At 44.3% G+C, this 22,764-nt stretch overlaps 1 long non-coding RNA gene across 3 annotated transcripts in view; it reads left to right on the top strand.

Moving 5' to 3' along the window:
- The window catches only part of LOC138566924 (uncharacterized), a 522,453-nt gene that overhangs the window by 117,037 nt on the left and 382,652 nt on the right, over positions 1-22,764 (top strand). For all 3 annotated transcript variants that reach the window (XR_011302065.1, XR_011302063.1, XR_011302064.1), the window contains exon 2: positions 9,353-9,589. This is a non-coding gene — a long non-coding RNA (uncharacterized lncRNA). The remainder of the gene's footprint in view (positions 1-9,352; positions 9,590-22,764) is intronic.

The following is a 22,764-nucleotide window of genomic DNA, read 5'->3' as shown; positions in this document are numbered from 1 at the left end:
CAATAATCATAATGTTGGTCTTCTCAAGATTAATGCACGTGCTGTTTTTTCTTGCATATGTAAGTAGAGCGTACAAAGACCCATGAAGGCCAATGGGAGTTTGATCTATTAAGATGGTATCATCATTGTAAGCTCTCCAAGGAATACTCCCCTTACAATACAGGGGGAAAATTGTGACAAGAACTCATTGCCACATCTATGTCAGTCATGTAAATGTTAAATAGCAGGGTTATGAGTGCACACCCCTGCTTCAACCTCCGGTTGGTAGCAATTGAGGGTGTGTTGTCACCAGCATTATCAAGCTGTACGACAACTGACGTATCTAAATATAAATATCTAATGAAACACAATAGTCACAGGCATATACCCAGGTGGTTAATTTTCCCCACAATGCAGTTGGAGATATACAGTCGAAAGCACTGGCATAATCCATGTAGCAAATATAAAGCTTCCTATCAGAAGAACGTAAGGCATCAGCTATTAAATAATGCAGGACCCAGATGTTATGTAGGGTACAATTACCCCTATGAAAACCTGTTTGGAACTTTTTCAATAGTCCTTGTACTTTCACCCATTTCTGCAATTGTGTTTAGTAATAGGACTGAGAAGATGTTCTCACTAGAATCCAGCTTTTCCAATAGTAAAACATTTTCTGGATCCGCTGGGTTACCCTTTTTGTACACCGGTACTAATATACATTCCCACCAACTAGCAGGAATAACACCATGGGCAGGAATTATGGCAAAAACAAAAGGTAAGTATTTGGGCCCATAATTCTGGATTTCCCTTAATGACAGCATTGGCAATGCCATCTGGTCCAGGGGCCCTCAAGTTCTTGAGTCCTCTCACTACAGTTAACACATTTTCAAAACCAACAGTATATTTAAGTGGAGAATTGTAATCAATAGACAGTGTTTCATCTTTAGCCATTGAATTGCAATAAAGGTTATTAATATACCTGATCCGTGAGTTCATAGGGATAGGGTTTAACTTTAAGGGGGATACTTCCGTCAAATACTTCCCTACGTTGGAGTTGGAATATATGTATATATATATATATATATATATATATATATATATATATATATATATATATATATATATACCAACGTTTTTTACTATGATTTGCCCAAAGAATTACAAAAAAGAACGGCCAATTGATTATTTACATTAGCCTTGTGCTGACAGAGCCAATTCTTATGCTGTGTACAGAGGTGATTCAAATTGCTTCTCTTTGCCTCCATAGTCTCTAGGCTGGATCTGTGGATTATCCTAAGGGCTTAACGGAGTACTTTCTTCCTATTGGATATATTAATGTCATAGAGGCCCAACCCTTTAATCTCAGATGGAAACCCCCACCTATATTACTCTCGAAGTACTGTCCATCAAGTGTTGAATCTCCCAATCATGGCCTACCAGTAGGCTTTCAATTGATTGTGCCTTCTGATCAAGCTACAGGTTATATTTTTTAATATCTTGATACGTCCAAATGATTCGATTGCCACACATGTTGACAGATACATGATACAGGTTTTTACTCATATTTTTTTCACACAAGCAAAATTGGTGGACCCATTGAAACACGTGTCTGGGGTTACTGTAGACACTCTTGTTCAGAGGAGAATTGCCTAGCATTTCGGTGCTGGACTGCCCCAGGGTAGGACAAAGACTGATATGTTTGGGATATTTCTTCTCTATGAAATATAGTGAGCTAAATAATCTGGGTAAGTCTCTTGTAACCAGGACTAATGTCTGGCAGAGGGACTCCCAGGACCCCCCTTGTTAATTTGATTATGGTGGCCGTCAGCCGCCTAGTGGGTTAACACATATAAAAAGGGGCAAATCCTCTTCTAAATAGATAACATTGAAGTAACTTTGAATATATGCACATCTAGGAAGTCTCTCCGTGGTCATCTTGGAAACAGGTTGATGCACATGACATTTTGAGGACCAGATGCCAACTTCCATTGGAGTTCATTGATGCCACCCTGTAATAAAAAAAGCCACTTGCACCTGGGTGTTCTGAATGAGACAGGCTATTGTGTGGCTTGGAGAAAAAGGTAATTAATCACCAATCATATAACCTCATGCATGCATAACCTCTAGTATTGCCAGAGCAGCACCCAACATGCAGAGAATCATTAAGAGCTTCTGAGTGCACTGATTGTATTTTATTTTATTTTATTTTATTTTATTTAAACGGTCATACAGTGCATGACCTATCAAGAGGGTCTTGGAGCGCTTTACAAAGTTCAAAGCGAGAAGGTGAAATAGAAGTTACAATGTTTTGCAGAGCAAGATAGGAAGATCAGAATAGATAAAGGATAGGGATGAGGTCTACCTGGATTAGGCGGGGGAAAGAGGATTCTTTCTGATGGACGTTCTGCTGGATTCTGATGGTCTCTCAGCCAACAGAGACTATCCAGTTTTGGAGTGCCAAGTGCAGTGAAACCTTGCCACCAAGGCCTGAAAGCTCTAAATCCTTCAGACTTCAAACTGAGAGGAAACATGAGCTGTCTCAAATCTTTGACAATTGTTTAGGAAAGATGACATAGATAGCCCTGCATGGCTGGCAGGAAATGTGCCTGGCACTGTACCCAGTTGGTGTAAGGGAGCATATAACAGTGGATGACTGCCCTGTACCACTCCTGGCCTGTCTGAGGGCGTCTCTCTTTCGCCTTTCTCCTCCTTTCCCCTGTTCATCTCTGCGGCATCAATAAACTCGGCCGAACATTTCAAAATCTGCAAGGAGCTAGCCAATCCTGCTGCCGTCTCTACCTCTCCTGTTCCCTCCCAGGCCCTCTGCACAGCCTTCGTCCCTCATTTCTGTACTAAAACTCAGGGCATCCTGTCCACCCTCTCTTCCCTCTACCTACTCTTCCTCCTGCTCTACCACTCCTGGCCAGTCTGAGGGTGTGTCTCCTCCTCCTTTCTCCTGTTCACCCAGACAATGTTTCAAGTCCAATCTATGATATGATATGATATGATATGGCATTTGAGACGCGCCTATACACAAGTGTTTCAAGGCGCGACTAGACAGGGAGGGGGGAACAGGGGGAGGACAGACAACGATCCTACTAGGCCAGGTGTCATTCAGACCGCGCAAGTGCAGGGGTAGGGGGAAGGGAAAAGTGCAGTACAAGGTAAGTAGAATAGAAATAAATAGATAAATAAATAAATAGGGCCAGCTGGTGGCAAGTGCAAGGTAAGTGCAGACAAGTGCTGGGAAGGGGGGGCTGTAGGGATATAGAGACAGTCCCGCAGTGCAGGGGTTGCCAGGGAGGCAGTGCAAGTGGAGAGTGGCTGGGCCCAGGACCGAGGTCGGTGAGAGTGGCCAAGTTTCAGATTCAGTGCAGAATTTAGTGAAGAATTAGCAGGGGAGAGGGAGAGAGAAAGCAGAAGCAAAGAGGAAGGTTTTGAGGTGCTTCCGGAACCGGAGATGGTTCTCCTCAAGTTTCAGGGAGGCAGGAAGGCTGTTCCAGAGGGAGGCTCCTGCCACGGAGAGAGATCTACCCCCAGATCGTTGCTTCGAGAAGCGGCTGACCCTGAGGGAGTTGGAGACGGATGAGCGAAGGGCTCGGGAAGGAAGATATTTAGGAAGAGAGAGTTGCAGGTATTTAGGCCCCAGGCCCCAGAAGGCCTTGTGGACAATGCAGAGGGTTTTGAACTTAATCCTCGCAGCCACTGGGAGCCAGTGTAGAGATTTCAGTCCTGGAGAGATACGGTCCCTGGGCTTGAGGCCAAGGACAAGTATCTGTTCTGGATGAGTTGCAGAGGGCGGAGAGTGGAGGCAGGCAGATTAAGATAGAGACTGTTACGGTAGTCCAGGTTCGAGAGAACCAGGGCTCGGGAGACAGTGAGCTTCTGGGGGAAGGAGAGGAAGGGAAGAATACCTCTAAGGAGGTGCAGCTGGTAGTGTGACTTCTTTGAGACGTCAGATATATGAGGAGAGAAGGAGAGTGTGGAGTCAAAGATGACCCCGAGGTTTTTTGCCTTGCAGGTAGGAGCAGGAAGAGGCCCAAGAGAGGCTGGCCAGAGAGCTGCAGGGAAGGAGGGGGTGGGTGTGCCGATGAGTAGAATCTCAGTCTTACTAGCATTAAGGCGGAGGTCGTTGGCAGCACACCATTCCTGGATGAAAGTCTCATCAAAGCAGGTTCTTTTCTGCTCATCCAGAACAATCAAGGACCACATTGACACCCTTGCTCCAGCCTTGGCTGATTTCTGTAATCACTGCTTTGCCACTGGAACTTGCCACTCCCCCTTAAGCACTCTCTTGTGCAGCCCCTTCTAAAGAAGCCCTCGGCCGATCCTTCCTCTCCAGCTAACTGTCAACTGATTTACATCAATGCTTTCCTGGGCTAAATCTTGGAAGGTCTGGCCACTATACTGGATCTGTTGGTTGCTTCCATGACCACCAGTCTGGCTTCAGAGCTCCCAGAAGCACAGAAACTGTTCTCCTGAACACCTGTGAAGACTTGCTCTCCGATCTTGACTCTAATCTCCCTTCTGTCCTCATTCTCCTTGATCTATCCTCTGCTTTTGACACGGTCAACCATGCCATCCTGCTCAATTGTCTCTGCGACAACCTTGGTATTAGTGATCAGGCCCTGGCCTGGTTGATTGCCTTTCTCGCCGCCCGACCCTTTTAGGTCCAACTGGGGCTGTTCCGCTCTTCTATCTCTCTCTCTACTTGTGGTGTTTGCAAGGGGTCTAACCTCTCTCCCTGGCTCTTCAACCACTACCTGGCACCTCTTGCCCAACGCATTGCTATTTTCTACTCCAATTTTCAATGTTATGCGGATGACACTCAGCTCTCCTTCAGGCTCCCCTTAGCCTCCTCTGCTTCTTCCCTCAAACCAGACTGTCTGGCTCCAATTCAGGAATTGTGTGCCACCAATGATCTCTGCCTGAATGCCAGTAAAACTGAGATACTCCTCATTGGGATACCCGCTCCCTCCTTTCCTCTCTCTCGCTGCCCACTCTGGGCCCTCTTACTCGGGCCCAGGCCCAGGCTCCTGCATGTACAGTTGCCCTCACACTGCCCTCGGGCTCCCCAGCACTTAAGCGTCTGTATCTGCAATCCTACAACCCCTTCTCTCTGCACTTATGAGCCATCCGCTGGCTGCACTTGTGAGTTAACTGCACTTCCCCTTTACCCTCCCCCCTGACACCTCTCTCCTTCCCTCTTGCCTGCACTTGCACAATCTGAATCACACAAGGCCTGGTAAGATTGTTATTTTGTCCTCCCTTGTTTCCCCCTCCTTGTCTTGTCAAACCTAGAAACACTTGTGTACAGGTGTGTTATAAATGCCACATCATATCATATCATACCAAACCATGCCGATGGTGCCAGGATACTGCTCATCTTTAAACTTTCCCTAAGGATGACGTAATGCACCAGAGCACTAAAGATGAAAGAGACACCATGGAGAAGGCTAATTTATCCCGGATCCTGTGCATGTGTCTCCTCTGCTGCAGCAGTTCCACTATTTCCCTGCAACCTCAACCACAAGAGGCCTGAACGCAGCAATGTTTTGGAAACACCCTGCACACCATTCTTCATTGCAAGAAATCATGAAAGATGCATGGATGTCAAGCTCAGCAAGGAGGAAATAGACAATTCTGATATTTCAGGATCAAAATAAGTTGTCTTGGGAGGATAGACCAGGGGCAGTGTGCTCGCTTTAGAAGCAAGACAACACGGTGGACCACAGGTTCGAACCCCAGGTAAGCGCGTTATAAATAACATATCATACTTCAGACATCGAATTAAGGACTGTAAATATGCTAATATCAGTTTTAATCTCCTGAACACTCGTCTAAAAGATTTACCACAGAAACTCTAACCAAGATCCTCAGGGTGACCCACACATTTGGGAACCACAAATATTTCCTTGCAACAAAGAAAACATATTCACTATCCACAAGCCAGCCATGAATTTCTGCTCAGTGTTAAAATATAGACTAGTAAACCTTGAGTGAGGCTTTTTTTAATAGCATAGACTGCAAACTGAATCACAATGTTGGCAGCTAAGGCACAGTGAGACTAAATGATTTGCCCAGGACCATGCACTGTGGTGAAGCAGTGAAGCCAGTATTTGAGTGCAGTTTGCAATTTAGACACTTGACCACATGTCTTCTAAGCCCTGGTTATTACATTTTTTTATTAACAAACCAACCTAAAGCCATTTCTGTGGATATCAAACATGTCATGAAATGACATTCCACAGTTTAAAATGGGGATGAGAGAATGTGTTTGTGACTATGTTTTATTGTTCTGAGGGAAGACTTGGATTTCATTTGCCATCTGGAGCTGTGAGGGAGCTTCTAGATGCAAAAGACCACATCAGCTCTTATCATACCAAGAGTAATGCTGAATTGGGGGCTTGTTGCCATTCACACCAAGGAGGTGTCGAAGAGGTATTTACATGGCCGTAATCTTATAGTCAGGTGCTGAGGAGTGTTGTTTAGGACACGGCCTCATCCTAACCAACAAGCAGCCACTGCAAGAACCCCAGGGGCAAAAGGCATCTGCAGATGCTCATATTGCCCATGCCTTGCCCTGTTGTTCCTCACTCTCCTTGGTTCCTGCTACCCTGGATTGGAGCCCTTTGATCTGGCTTCTACCACGAGCAATATCAGGCCTTGCATCAGTGCTGTGCAACCGCCTGCAAAGGACAAAGACACTTTATGGCCATGTCATGTCAGATGATCCTTGTGACCCTGGCTTCAACCATCTTCCTGGGTAAATGTACCCCGAGACTCACATTCTCCAGAATAGGCACCCCATGATCAGATACGTATTACAGAGTCTATTTTATTGTGTGATCAAACAACCCCTCCCCGCTCCATTTGATTTTAAATTTAATTGGTCTTGCACCGCGCACTGTTGCCACTTGCATGGTCTCTTGGCGCTCTGGTCGATCTGCAATGGAATAAGGGTTGCAGGGTTTGTTAGTGGGGTCGAGAGGGAGAAGAGTAATAGGGCTCTGATGTGCTGTTGGCCGCTTCAGTTCGAGAAACGGGTCACTGAACGTAGCCATCATGTGGTGTTGAGTTGTGATTGTGCATGGTTTGTTTTTAAGTCAGGTGTTGTGAAGTGTGTGCGGTTTGTGGTGCGGTAGAGGCATGGATGTGTTTAATTCAGAGTTTGAGAGTGTGTATGCAGAAAGGTGAGTTTTTAGTATGGTTAGTTAGTGGCAATACTGTTCCTACATCCAACATTCCATCTAAATGTGATACATTTCCCACCTCCAACCATTAATTCTCGTGTGATGCATTTGCCACACCTAGCAATTCATCCAGGTGATACGCATTCCCTGTCCCCAGCATGCAATCCTAGTGCAGCACGGTTTCACCCCAAACCGATCCCTCTAAGTGCAAGTCATTTCTCACCTCCAGCAATATATCTAAATTCAATACATCTCCCTCCCCTAACAGTTCATCCAAGAGAGACACACTTCCCACCCTTAACACTCCATCCAAGTGCAATACAATTCTCGTCTCCACCAGACCATCCACCTGTGACGCATCTCCCATCCCCTGTAGTCCATCCCGGTGCGACACACTCCTCCTCCTTAAACAATCTAACTAGGTGTGATACATTTCCTGCCCCCATCAGTCTATGAAAGTGTGATGCATTTCCCACCCGACACAGTCCGCCTCAATCACCTCATCATGATAGAGAAGCTACACAGTGCCCGTCTCAGAGCGCCGCAGGGAGCACAAGGCTTAGCTATACTATGAGACCACATGCAAACTTTTAGTGCACACTTATTTAATGAATACATTCATACAATTTGTTATAATTGCTCCTACGGGATCTGCAGTTCTGTTTTAATGTGTGTGAATACGTCCTTCGATTTGTGAACCCAGCTATACCACTTAGGAATTCAGTTTTGAGATTAGTCTGCGCTTCCATAAAGTGAGATTAAGGTACTTCAGATGGCATATCTGCGCCTAGACAGAAGAGGCTGCCACCGTAAAATTCTGCTTACTCCCTCCTCTGCATCTGAGTGATGCATGTGCATCTCAAACATATGTGCACCCGACCAGAATAAGGGGCCTTGTAGCTTCTTGAGGGATGCACCATCCCAGGCAGCCTTGGCCCATTGGAGTTTGGAAGCTCTTGATCATGCTTGGTTCCATTGCAGTTGTACCAATAGACAACACGCATTGGCAGGGCCTACACCTTTTGCTTTTGTATAGGTATAGACATTTGCCAATCACTTGCAGAATGATACTACCTGGTCATAAGATGGCAACAGATGGAAAATGGTGTGATTACACAGGTGTATGATAGCAGTGTCTGGTGTGGGGGAAATCTGGAATGTAACATTTTATGCACTCCCCTTGCAGAATACTTCATTATAGTATTGAAGAGATACTGCAAACTGCCAGGTTTAAACAACTGTGGCCCTCATTACGAGTTTGGCGGTAGCCATGGAGATAATAGCTCCATGGCTGCTGCCAAACCGGGCTCCTTTACCGGATTCCTTCAATGAGGAATAACCGGGTCATTCCGACATAGGAGGAGCCGGTAATTCCTCCTTGCAGGAACCATTCCCCATTCCCACTTGAGCCCCTACAGGGCTCAAGTGGGAATGGGGATGGAGGTAACAACGGGCACATTACAAGTGTCCCGTTGTTACCTCCGTCTTCCCCACGCGGTACCCGGAAAGGACACCTGGTTTTACCAGGCGTCCGATCCGGGTCCTGCAAAGTGAACCCCATAATCGGCCCTGACGGAAGGAGGGGGGCGAGTCCCGTACCAGCCTCCTTCATTCCGTCAGCACCAGCCTCATAATGAGGCCCTGTATCTTGCTTGTGCGAGGTAAGACTTATGCTTTAATGTGCATGTCTTCATGATGAAGGCTTTTTGCTTAGTCTGTAGCTACGTTCGCCTTTGCATCCCTCGCTTCTGACGTGTTTCCCTTTTGGCATATGTAAGCATGTTTTAGGCTCCCACTTTCTTAGTAGACGGAAGTCATCATACTTGAAGTATTCTCTCCTGCCTCAGAGTGTGTATGAATCTTTGAGGAGTATATTCACCTTCACTAAATGTATTTCGCTATGCTGTCCTCGCTGAGAACACTGACTAATATGTAGGAATGCAGCTGGTATAAAAGCGTTGTATAGTGGAGCTTTGTTTTCTGCTTGCAACATTGTTTCAGTATGATTCCTTGCCCTGTCTGGACCACCCGTTCAACTGAAATGCATGTGTTCATTTGGGCAAAAGAGAACAGTGCACGAAGGGAGGGGTGTTTTCACTTGCATCGAAGCACGTACTGTTGTTGGTTTGATTTAGCCTGTTGTTAGCTTTCTACTAATAAATTGTTCATCAATCCACCAGAATCGTCAGTGGTCATTTACCATGACAAGTTTGGTGCCTTAGACGTCGGATTCCTGCTGCTCAGTGGTCAGGTCCAAGGGCCACCTGGCGCACCTCCCGGTGATCCCCGTGGGCTCAGGAGAGATGATTTTGTCATATGGGGAGAGCTGGCCCAGAGCGCCCAGAGACTCGAGAAGGGCAGGCAGAGCAGGTGCAGAAGAAAGAGCCACCCGAAAAATCATGGAATGGTAAACACAGGTAATTGTGTTAGTGTATTCTTATGCTTTGCATTTTTTGTCTGAAATGGATTGGGGTAAATGTATATCTCTGAAATCTGAAATCTGAAATTTAAGTCTGAAGTCTGAAATCTCCTATGATTATCCAAGGGTACAGGAGGGAAAGTACCCTGCCTATGGAACTGTTTATCTGTTTATCGAATAAGAGAAAGTAAAAGAGGCTGGCCACCGCAGTTTGAAAGCAGCGCATCCATGCTCCCTGCTGACTTGGGAGAACATGAGACTGCTGCGCCTGTCAGAGTAGTATAGTATCGATCATGGATTAGGAACAATGTGTTCTGTATTAGTTCGAAGGAAATATTTGGATGAGGGCCCCATGGTTGTCTTGTCGAAACCAGTACCTTGATACTTTAAACTCTAAATGTGCAACTCAGTTGTGACCCTGCTTTATATTTCTCACTCTCCTCTGTCCTAGTATGGGAGCTGTAACAGGTTTTGCTTCTACCGATTATGTGTCTTGTCTTTGATCCATATCTACCCAATTCTCTGAAACAAGCTGAAATACCGCTCTGCGTTGTGGGTAGCGTAATGGAGACATAGGCTGTGAACCAGCAGTCATCTCAAATCTGACCAACACTTGCAAATGTCATTGCATTGCAATGCAAAACTTTACAAATAAATAAACTTCAAACTTCATCATGACTTCATTCCTCAGGTTGGCATAATGCCCTTTCTCCAAGGGGCTATATTTGGTCTGCCCTCATTTTGCAGATATTTCAAAACCTGGAATGAATTGAATGCTATATATAACATGTATGAGAGTTATTGGAGCACAAAAGCATTATAACAAGCCCAGGTTACCATTGAGCGTGAGCCAATGTGTTCAATGTAAGTAAAAATCCATAGCAAAATATTGGAATACAAATAAGTCCTTGGCAGTGGTGTTATGCTAGTTAGAACAACTATAAGCACGGGTATCGTTAAACTCTTCCAAACATGAAAAAAACAATCTCTGGTATCATAATGCTATATTTGTATTGTTGAAGCTGAGACTATCATGAGTGAAAAACAAAATGGCCGACCTCATGCGAGTCTTTTCATGAAATGACCAGCGCCAGTTCAAACTGCCTGAGCCCTAGGGGAATACTGCATCCGACAAAACTGACCAGAACATTTTGCTATAGGGCTTCACTGCCAAGTGGCATTTGGCTATGAGGGTTTAACCGGTAGGCACTCTTCCATTCCGCTGCATTACTGCAATGGCACAGCAGCTTCTTCAAACAGCGGTAACAGCTTTGCTCAGTGTATTTAGCACACAGAAAGTTAGAAAAAGGCCACATACCAAATGCTAGGCGATTTGATTGGTACTAGAGAATTATCTCCTAAATTCCGTCTCCTGGAGAAGTTGTCAGGAGTTGAAAGGCTGCTTCTGCTTAAGGTCTCATCTGTAATGGAAATACGGCAGGAAGAGAGTTAATGGCTGCACTATATGCCTCTAAGAAATGTCATGGACACACACTTCTGCACCCCAGGTTTCGTGCTCAGCACTACTGTAGGTTCCACCTATATTAATGCATCTTGAGATGCTGCCACTCTGAGAAGAACCCCCGTTTTGCCCTGTCCTCCTGGCCTCCGGAACCCATATTCTGTCTTTCCTAATAAATCAATCCATGATTGAAAACTAGCACATAACAGGGCAGCAAAAGTGATCTTGAACGTAACAGGACCACAAACCAGGGCACCTGAAGACACTGCACTGGCGCCAGTTCAGTCTGATCTAATGCTCTACATTACTCACTAAGCTCTCATGGTCGAAGACCGAAATGCATTTAAACTTCCTACGACCCTGCATATTTGCAAGCACTCGTTGATTATCAAAAGTGGGGCTTCCTCCATGATCTCACCACAAGAAATAGGTATACACGCATTTCGTCGAATGATTTTACATGGTGGGACTTTTCATCGCCAACACTTTCATCGCCAAAAACCTTTTTTTAAAAACTTTTTTATGGGGGGTGTTTGGTGCGGTTTGGGGTATGATTGTTTAAGTAAGGGAGGGTTTGGGGGGGTGAAGCCCCCCCATAAATACATTTTATTTTTAAAAAGGAGTTTTTGGCGATGAAAGGGTGGCGATGTAAAGTCCCACGATGTAAAATCATTCGGTGAAATAACGTAGAACCAAGAAATAATGCTTTGCTATCAGGTTACCTGCAGACCCTTTCCCAGTCCTTTAGAACCACATACCACAAAAAGTGAAACAGGAAGTACACCTCGTGAAATTCCGGAAATCACCCAAGTCTGTTCGATTCTTAGAGACTTTTCCAAATTAAAGACTCCAAACCGAGAATATTAGACTCCACTGCGATGAGGGGACTGCACATGGTGGTTTTGCTTTGAATGTTAACCCTATACCTCGCTCCATAAACCGAGCTGAATCCCCTCAACTGATCCACGTCCCAGAGTCTATGGTTGCCGGGCGTTCAGAGGAAATCGCTCTGTGAAATACAAGAAGCTTTCAAGGAAGGTTTAAAGAGCAAACCGGATGTAAATAATGTACATTAGACGTGAAGACACCATTATACATTCTAGGAGATGCCCAGCATTGAGGGGCTCTGGCAGTTCTGATTTGGATTAGGACATTACATCGCTCAGAAATTTGAATTGCTGAGATTCCTGACACGCCATCCGGGGGACCGAAGTACCGGTATAACACCAATTGTGTCCTAGGCATTCCACACCAGGGACGGACGGGGATTACACCTGCAATTGTTGTAATCTCATTCATTAGACGCTCAGTATGTCACATTACTAACACACACTAATGTGATCACAAATTGGGTCTGTTTGTGTCCTGAAGATGGCTTGGGTATGAAATTTGTTCAGATTACCAAGCCGGAATTCGAGTCGACACCGTTTTGTCACAAGCTACACCGGACAACAAAAGCTGGATAGCCTACATGACTTTTGTGGAGAATTTTGTATCTGAACAAGATATTTGATACATGCCAGCATTGTAACTATTTGGTGCATTTAATGTCAAAATAGCACTTTGCACTTTGGGTCAAATTGTAAGACCTACCATTCCTACAAATTGTTTACCTTGCGATTTCTGCACTGTATGAATGATTATGTATGAGAATGAAAGTGGTTGGTTTGTATGAGTTACATAGTTGGTTGCAGGTGGTTATGTGTCCTTTCTAATTGAAATAATTGTTGAATCAGAGATTTACCTATGTATTTTTAATGAATGAAAACTTTTTTATACATTGTTCTCCCGTTTTTTTCTATTTATTATACAAAATAAAGTATATTTTGATAACAATTAAAAGTTTGTTTCTATGTTTCTATGTAACGAGATAGCAAAAGAAAAGAGAATAATTATCAAATGCCCTTGGGTATTTACACGTCGTGTACACTACGTCCCAGAGCCAACAAGAGGCAGACCACCAGCTCCCTCCTTACCCCATGGTGCCCTGAAGTGATTCCTAGTTGCCTGTAGGTATTATAAAAACCTAGATATTGAAAACAGTCATGGAGGCAATCCATTCCCTTCATTGGATCCAGAAAGATAGCTCAGGGGCAACATCAAGCAGCACAGGTTCGAAAACGGTCCCTTGCTTAGAGGCTGGACTCCGGCATGAAGGGCAATATAAGAACCCAATGTAATGTTTTTTTTAAATCTCTCGCATTAGATACCCTCATGTGATAGAGCAGGAACATGAGAAAATCCTAGTTAGAGTCAGACACCGAAAGAAGCCTTTTTCTTCATCTTGTGCTCTTTAAAGGACAACATGGGGGAGTGTGATACTCTGTCATTTTCCATCCACTGACAGTAGATATGTGAACAATCTGCTCTAGGCATTGCACATTCATTTTTGGATGTATTGTTTGGTAGTCCTGTTGATGCGGTCCCAAAAGTCCCAAATAACTCAGAGGAAATGGAGTTAGTCCAAACCAGACTCACTGACGGAGTAGACAAAGTGCAAGGCGAAATCCAGCTTTGCTATCATCCAAATAAAGCAGGGACAGCATACAAGCATTCATCTCTTGTGGCTCTCAAGAGCAAATACAAAACGGTAATTTAAGTACTACCAACAATTGTTCAAATAAATAAGTCACCATCCCTCATTTTCAGTCCATGACAACGGGCCATCTCTTTGTACTTGACCTTGTAGGGCAACTCCTGTCTCTGTGTGCTTTTAGGGAGTACTGTTGGTGTTCTAGCTATGTTGGCTATTAATGAATAGCCAGTGTTCTCCAATTATAGGTCACGTATTATAAGATTGTGTATGAAATAGATTTACCTTCTTTTTATTGGGATTTGTGTGTCGTGTTTTTGGTTTCCAGCAGGCATGCTCTTGAGTTACTCATCATAGAGTCAAACAAAGTTCCTGTCCCTCCCCGCCTACACCATTCACCAGGAGAACCCTTTGAGCCCTCTTTAACCAAGCCTTACCATCAAACTTTGCACTCAAAATAAGTGCCTGCCAGTTTTTTCAAAGCAGTCTTCCGAGAGTTAATGGCTTAATTGGAGGTGTAACACACAGCCAGTGTAGTTAAAATGTTGTAACCAGGTCTGCCTTCAGCCACTTTATTTATAAGCACTACGTGTGTCATTCACTAAAGTCCTGTTTCTAACAAGCAATGGCAAAGCCAACAGTTTGGGCTTGTGTATACATATTAGGCATTTGCCAGGCACTACTATTCGATGCCCAGGTAGCATTTTGCACCTGCTGCCGTTAATGGCCAGTTAATACCACTATGGCAGTGCCTGGGAAGTGTATTTCCCATACCTACACAAAAGCCAAAACTGTTGGCATTGCCAATGCTTGTTAGATGCTGACTGTGGATTATTAACAGAAATGTTCTACAGGGGTTATAGCAGATGGTGCATAGCATTGAACGAGACATTCCCTGGTAAATGCAGCAGTTACCTCAAGTAAAGTCTATAGAGAGGAAGCTCCATTCACAGAGAACGGGGAAGGCCTCAGATGGTCAAATGATGTGGTCTCACAGATCCCTATATTCCAATAAAGGTGCAGGCCACCCTGTTTACAAAGGGGACCCAGGCATTATAGCAGGGGTGGCCAGACCACATACAGATTTGCAACCCTGCCACAACAAACATGTAAGTCTCATGGGCTCCTGGCATCCACGTGAAAGAGCATTTAAGCATGACAGGATTTAAAGGGCTTTGGCAAGCTAAATTGCAACATTTTGGGAACTAAATGCCCACCCAAATGGGTAGAAATGTATCTTTAACCTTAGCAATGAGCTGGAAAAACTGCATAGAAGGATCCAAAACGGCTCTCCTGTGCATTATGTGCTCCCTGCTTCTGTTCCTTATGGAATACCAGAGCGCGTGTCTGTATTTTGTGCACGTTCTGTTTGTGAATACAGTATTCTGGCAAAAATACCTGTGCCACGGCCTTCATTCCAGATTTGCATAATTGCACACTGCGGGGGGGCTGTGGGTGAGGGGAGAGCATCTGAATGTGCGCTTCTGTGATATGTAAATCAGAGAACCCTCTAACAATACCCACCATCTTTTTTTCACCAAAGAGTTCTATGCCCTTGCGCATGGTGACATGCAGAAACCCATTCATCACGTGCTCCCAAAAAGTCCTAGGAGTAATAATTACATTCTCAAACAGATGTTCACCATAGTGGCTTCAACCGACTTACTCGAAGTCAGAATTTCCAATAATGCCACTCCAAATATTCATTTGGATTTTTTATTTCGCAGGTTGTTTTGTAATATAAAGTGTCCCAGGTAGATAACTAGCCAGGTATAACTTTCCTCACAGTTGTAAATAACACTCCAACACAATTAGCTGTAAAACAATTGCTGTGCTAAAGCGATTAGCGTAAGCAAACAGGCTGTTTTTGTTACAATCCTTACCTTTTGAGTACTTGATGGCATTCAAAATAGTAGGATTTCGCAATGCTGGATAACTCCTTTCATCCCAGTAATGTGCACTCAGATACTGAGAGAGACAAATTCCTAAACTGCAGTAGGCAGTGGTGGCTGGTGACATTTTTAACTGGAGGGGCGTATATATTTTTCTGAGATATCCACAGCGTTCTCGCATAGCGAGGGAGCCTGCACCAATCAAGGCAGGTTGGGGATGGGGGGGGGGGTTCTCCCCCGAGAATCTTTTTTAAATAATGGGTTAAAATGTTGCATTTTAAAGAACAACTTTTAGAAAAATTGGGTAAAAAGCCAAACAGTTGGCAATTGGTTTTGTAGGGTAATTCATGAAAAAATCCAATAGACGTGAGTCACCAACAGGGCACGGGAGTATTTCTCCAACATATTTTCATGATGCATTTTCCCACGATATGTGCCAGTATAATACATTTTCACACTAGCTGTGCCCATACATTTCCATGGGGACTGCACCATTATACCCTAGTATTCCCATATAAGAGCATACTCATATATGCTTTGCGCATAATTATAGTAATGATAGTACAAGAAAACATGTCCATCTTTGTTCTGCCAATATATGGCAGTATCCCCACGTAAGAACATACTCCAGTTGGTTTTACCATTAAAAATACATGCAAAGTATGAAAACATGTCAAACTGGCTTCACTGAAATGCCAGTCGAGGTAAATAATAACACTTGTTATACTTGCTTCATCAAAGATGCCCAATACAAAATGTCATTCCACAATAAGAAATGGGCAGACTAGTTGAATAAAAGTGGCAGTCTTGCTTCATAATAACACTTATCATGCTTGTTTGATCAAAGATGCCCAATACAAAATGTCATGCCACAGTAAGGATAATACCACCCATCCTGTTTGCTTTATCGAAGATGCCCAATACAAAATGTCATACCACAAGAAGAAATGGCTAGACTGGCTGCATTGAAATGCCAATCTAGCTAAATATTAACACTTATCATGCTTGCTTTATCAACCATGCCCAGTAAAAAATGACATGCCTGCTCCATGGTGCACCAGCGCCTTGCACTCATACAGAATCACTTTAATGATGAGTGTGATTATGTGTGATTGTGAAGTGTAGGGGCAAAGGGAGCAGATGTGTTTCAAGAGCTGGGGTGCCCAGGTGCAACCATGGCATTTTTTACTGGGCATCAATTGTGTTCCATCCCCCATTGCCCTCGAGCACCTCACATGCACAGATAATCAATGATGTGTACATGTGAGGCGCTGGGGGGGGATTAGGGTTCAGGCATGACATTGCATGTGAGGCTCTAGAAATCTCAGCGGACTGGGCTGGGATTCTTTACTGGGCAGACCCAGTAAAAGATGCCATGCCTTCCCCCTGGGCCCCAGTACTTCACACGCACACAATGAATGTGATTATGTCTATGCGAGGCGCTAGGAAGGCACAGGGGTCAGGCATGGCATTTGTTACTTGACATCTATCATAGATGCCCAGTAAAATAAATGGCATGCCTGTCCCCGGGGCCAAACAGCACCAAACAGATGCACACAATCAAAGTGATTATGTGTGTATGCAAGGCGCTGGGGGGCACAGGAGGACTGGTATGGTACTTTTTACTGGAATTCTTGTCCAGTAAAAAAAAACATGCCTGTCCCACTGGGCTCCAAAGTGCCTAACGCACGCTCACAATCAATGTGATTATGTCTGTATGCAAGGCGTTGGAGGCCCAGTGGTCAGGCATGGCATTTTTTACTGACACCTATCATAGATGCCCAGTAAACAAAATCACATGCCTGTCCCCAGGGACCCACAGCGCCAAACACACGCACACAATCAAAGTGCATACAGACATAATCACGTTGAATGGGTATGTGTGTTATGCACTTTGGGGCCCATGGGAGCCGGTATGGTATTTTTTACTAGCCATCTATCATAGATGTCCAGTAAAAAAACACCATGCAGGCTTATCTCCGAAAGGTTGTGCATCATTGGTTAGTTGCAACACAGCGAAAATACAACTTTTACCCAATGATAAAAGGGACTGTCCAGTCAAGGTTGTAGAAAAATGTCCACTTTATTTTTATCACAATGTACAATTCATGTACACTATGAAATACAACCCAGCCTGTAAAGAAATAGAGAGGACAGGCAGTTTCAAAGAAGGAAAAGGGATGCACTCTGGATGCCAACTGGAGGGTAGTCGGTATAGTAAATAATCGCAACAGTTCAAGGATATTTCTGTTCAGAACAAATGTTATGTTATGTTATGTTATTGAATTTGTATAGTGCACCAGGTACACTAGGGCTTAAGGGTGCTGTAACATAAAACAACAACTAACTTACGAGTAACACAAAGAAGTAAAAAGTACAGGACAGTGAGTTCCCGATAGGGCCAGATCGTTAGAGGCGAGGTCAGAGTTAAGGAAAAAAGAGCAGTTTTTAGCTCCTTTTTGGAAACTTCAGTCGATGTAGTGACTCTTAAAAGAGGGGCAAGAGAATTCCATGACTGTGGCGCTGCAGATACACAGGCAGCATCCCTACATTTCTTGGTCTTAAAACGAGGAGCAATGAGAATATTCGACTCCTCAGATCTGAGAGATCTGGTATTTTTCTTGGGTATGATGATTTCTTTCAGATAAGCTGGCATAGTTCCATGTACACATTTACGTGTGATGAGAAGCAGTCTGAAGGAGACCCTAGCCTGAACAGGGAGCCAATGCAAACTTCTTCGTGCTTCTGATATATGGTCTCTTTTCGCGAGACGTTTAACCACTATTACAGCTCCGTTTTGTATGACCTGGAGGAGATGAAATTCTGATAGGGGCACGCCTACCAGGAGACTGCAACAATAATCTTGGGGAGCAATGGGTCATGAAATGTCACTAGGGGCCTTGGGAGAAGGATCAGGGAGCGAAAACCACAATGTACCTTGTGTGTGTAGGTTTTCTTGCTGCTCGACATGGTCAAGTCAGTTTCAGGGCCTTTGCATCTTCTGAAACAGAGCTCAAGATGAGAGACAGCTGCAGGTATAAGGCAGCAGGCAGTTTGGCGAGCGAGGCTGGAGAGACAGCTGCAGGCTGGCCTACACAGTGGTTTGGCATCTAGAATCATTGCCTCAGTGCTGGTCGGTGGCTCTGAAGCACTGGTCACAGTGTCTCAGAAGTCTTTAAGCAACTGCGGCATTACAACAGTCGGTTTGTAGTCGGTTGCAGCTCGAGGGACTCAACTGGCTCAAAAATGTCCTTTAAGGCAGATGTTGGTAGATGCTCGTCGATGCAATTGTCCTAGTTTATTCACTGCGCTTCTGTCGTCCTTTAAGTTGGATGGCCCACAGCTGAGGAGTGTGTTGCAGGCAGCTACCTGTCCTTGGCTTCGGGTTAAGAGACTATATGGCACTTCCCACCTAAGAAGCTTGCTGCAGAGCCTAGCAGGGTATGCTGTGTGCTGGCTGGTTACCGGTTCTGGAGCTGCTGGAGGGTCCTCTGAATTTGGTATCTGCCTCTGTTCCCTGGGAGATGTTTAGGGGAGGGATCTTGCTTCCCTCTTGGAGGTCCTGGCATTCCTTCACTGGCGGAAGATGTAAGGCAGACTGTACCTTCAGCCAGGGTCCAATGATGAGTTCTTTTTGCTACTCCTTGCAAAGTCTTCAGATGATCTGCCAAAAGAGTGGCTCAGCCCTCTTTTAAATCCAAATGGGCCACAGTGATTGTTGTAGGCAAAGCCTACCTTAATGAACCAATCCTGGATCCCCACCAACAATCTCCTGTATCCGTGAGGTCATAACCATAGTGCTTTGCAACAGAAAAGGAGAAGGTATGAAAACATGTAACACTAAGTCCCACCCATCTTCCTGTCAGATGTGGATCAAAGGGTCTCTCTGGTTAATGGAACTCTACGTGGTTCCTGATAAAAGTGGCAGGTCTCCTTGAAGCTGCGGCGAGACCAGAATTTCTGGCTCTGTCAAACCACATACTCAAACCTTCTGAATAGGGTCCCCCCTGCAGGGATGACTACTGTAAACATGCAGTCCCAGACATGAAATTTCACAGTCACCTGATACTGAGGGCAGGAGCTGGCATCAGGTTGACATAGTTGCATATGAAAGGTTGTTGGGGGTTTCCTGTCTCCTTTGTTAGATTATGCAGGCAGGACCCATATGATATGATATGATATGATTGGTTATTTATAACACGCTTAATACCCAGAGGTTTCTAAGCGCGGACCCGGGGATCGGACCCATGTTGCTCTGTGTCATCTTGGTTCCAAGGCTAGCACGTTGCCACTGAGCTATCCTCCCGAGACAATGTGGGCATGTTTTAATTACTCTCTGATTAGTATGCACCACCAGTTACAGGGCTCAACAAAAGAACATGTGGATCCATGGAGTCTTTGTTAATTTATTAGGCTGGCCATGGCAGAGGGAAGGTTTGGCTCACCCCCTTATGGAGATCCATTGTGTACTCCTCCTGTCAGATCCCAACTAATATATGACAGGGGGGACTGCGCCTGTAGGCTGTGTCCACGCAGAGTAAACAGGTCAATGCGTACGACATGCAGTGAGCATAGGAAAATGTAGGCAGATTAGCACAACACATTTTCAGGAGGTTGAACTATCATCATTCGAATTCATTTAAAATTTAAAAAAAAAGCCCAGGTGAGCGCACACCCATTGTGCGGATGGTCGAATTCCTCACAGTGATGGTGAGGGCTGTTCAGGGCTTCAGAAGAGTTGTGGGCTAGTGGCTAAGCTACCCACCATGAATGTAGGTGTTCCATGCTGCAATGTTGCAATGACCACTTGTCCACAATTTGTGATCCCTGACATGTTTATTTATGTGGTGGTGGTGAGGGGTTTTCTAAAGAAGAGTTGTAGTTTAGAAGATAAGCCACCCAACCTGGTTTCAGAAGTTCTGTGCTTCGTTCTTGGCATGCCCACTTAACCACCATATGTGATCCCTGACATGCTGCTTTATGTGTTGATGGCACGGGGTGTTCAGGGCTACACATGATTTGTGGGCAAGTGGCTAAACTACCCACTATGGATGCAGGTGTTCCATGCTACAGTGTTGTAATTACTACTTGACCACAATGTGTGATCCCTGACATGTTTCTCTATGTAGTGGTGGTGGGGGGTGTTCTACAGAAGGACAGGACAAAGACTGATATGCGGGGACATTTCTTCTCTGTGGAAGGGACAGTGAGCTAAAGACTTGGTAGAGTCTCTCCCAGGGGTTATTCACCCAAGAACAGGTCATTGGGCTGTGTTCGTGCTGGTCGAGAGATTCCCAGACCCCCCTTTGTTTTGCATATATTACCTTTGGGAGAATTGCCTAGCATTTTGGCGCTGGACTGCCCCTGGGCAGGACAAAGGCTGATATGCTGGGACATTTCTTCTCTGTGAAAGGGACAGTGAGCTAAAGGCTTGGTAAAGTCTCTCCCAGGGGTTATTCACTAGGTGTTTGTGCTGGTCGAGAGATTCCCGGACCCCCCTTTGTGTTCTACAGAAAAGCTGTGGGTTAGAGGGTAAGCTACCCAACCTGAATTCAGAAGATCTGTGCTTCATTCTTGGCATGTCCACCTAACCATAATGTGTGATCCCGTACACGTTTCATTTCATTAATGTTTTGACTAAAGTCCACTGGGAACATTTTGGCCTTTGCTTATCAATTGTACTCCCCAGTTACTGTGTGAGTAGGGGTTACCTGCCCTTCCGTGTACAGCTATTTCTAGCTGCTGTAGGGCTCTTTTAAGTTAGACAAACATTTCTTTGTTACTCCAATACTGATATAACATACTTGACTACTAACCTTTCAGATTACTGTCTATACCCCTACTTTGAGTTAGAGTGAAGAACACATTTATGAAATAATGGGTGGTCCCTCCCTGTTAAACCCCACTGGCACCAATCAAAGTATCACATCCCAACTTTCAGGGGAAGAATGATTGAAATCCAAAAATAAGTGCTTCAGAACTGAAATTCATGGCCACTGCTTAAAAGAAAATCTAAAGGCCACTTTTATTCCAATAGGACTAGTGGTCAGAAATGTACCATGTCTCTCTCTAGAGGACACATAATATAAAAATAACTGCAGTTAGATTGCCAATGAGTGCATTGTGGGCCTCATGGTCCTAACCATCACCAGAGCCCAATCGATAAGAACCAAAGTCCCACGTGATATTGATGAGATAAAGAAAATATTCTTAGATAACTCCATAATAGCAAATGAGAGAAATAAACCAGCAGAAATAAACAAACTATTTGATGACTTTAACTCAGCTGCAATAAATAAAAAGACCAACAATTTGCCAAAAGATAGCAGAGACTTTAAAGCCATATTTGTCGGAAAACTATTTGAAAACCCGTAACTGGGATTGATTTCCATCTTTCAGAGGAAGAGGATTCCAAAAGCGTGAATGGGTCACTTTTTCTGACACCTCAAGTAGTAATTCCGTACCAGATGGGAATATCGAATACAGAGGAGTCACGCCATCGAGGACATCACACACCCCTTTTTTATGCAGGGGCGACAGAAGAGGCCACCACAGATCCACATCAGTCAGAATTCCCAAATCCCAAATTTCAGGGTTCCCCCATGATTTTCCAAACTCGTAGGAGGACATATCAATGCTAATCGATGCTGAAAAAGAGGTAGTATTCAATATGTCTGGAATAGAACTAACTGATACAGAATTATCTATACTACATAAGGCTTATCCTTTGTACCTAGAAAATTCCACTGACTGGTTTAATACTGAGGTGGAAATCCGACAATTCCTTTGAAAAGTCAGACTTAAGGTTCCCGGAAACATACCTGACCGAAATGACACTGGCCTTGAACCAAAATCATCATTTAAACCGCTCGAAAACCAACTCCCAAATGAGATTATTACATATGAAAAATGTGTCTTCAAAGACCTTTCATCTTTAAAAAGAACAACCTTATAACATATGACATAATCTCTCTAACCTGGAAAGATCTGCACTTAAAGATGTTAGTACAAACAAAGACTAGGTGACAAAACCAGCGGACAATGGGGGGTAAAGTGGTTATGGGCAAGGAGCAACATGAAAGAATGGTATTCGATCTATACAATGACCAAAAAAGTACCAGCCCAATAACCATTATCCATCTATGGAAATCAGAGAAATGATCTCTCATATTACTTTATTTGGTCTGTCATGTGATTAGATCGCCAGAAATGTATTTGACTTTTTAATTTTCAACAAATTTAAGATTACACATTTCTATGCCCTACCCAAAATGCATTAAAAGAGT

The sequence above is a fragment of the Ambystoma mexicanum genome, chromosome 2p (assembly GCF_040938575.1).
Source record: "Ambystoma mexicanum isolate Mex_15411 chromosome 2p, UKY_AmexF1_1, whole genome shotgun sequence".
NCBI classification, from domain to species: domain Eukaryota; kingdom Metazoa; phylum Chordata; class Amphibia; order Caudata; family Ambystomatidae; genus Ambystoma; species Ambystoma mexicanum.
Note: the sequence above shows the minus strand (reverse complement) of the source record. Positions and strands in the feature narration are given on the sequence as shown.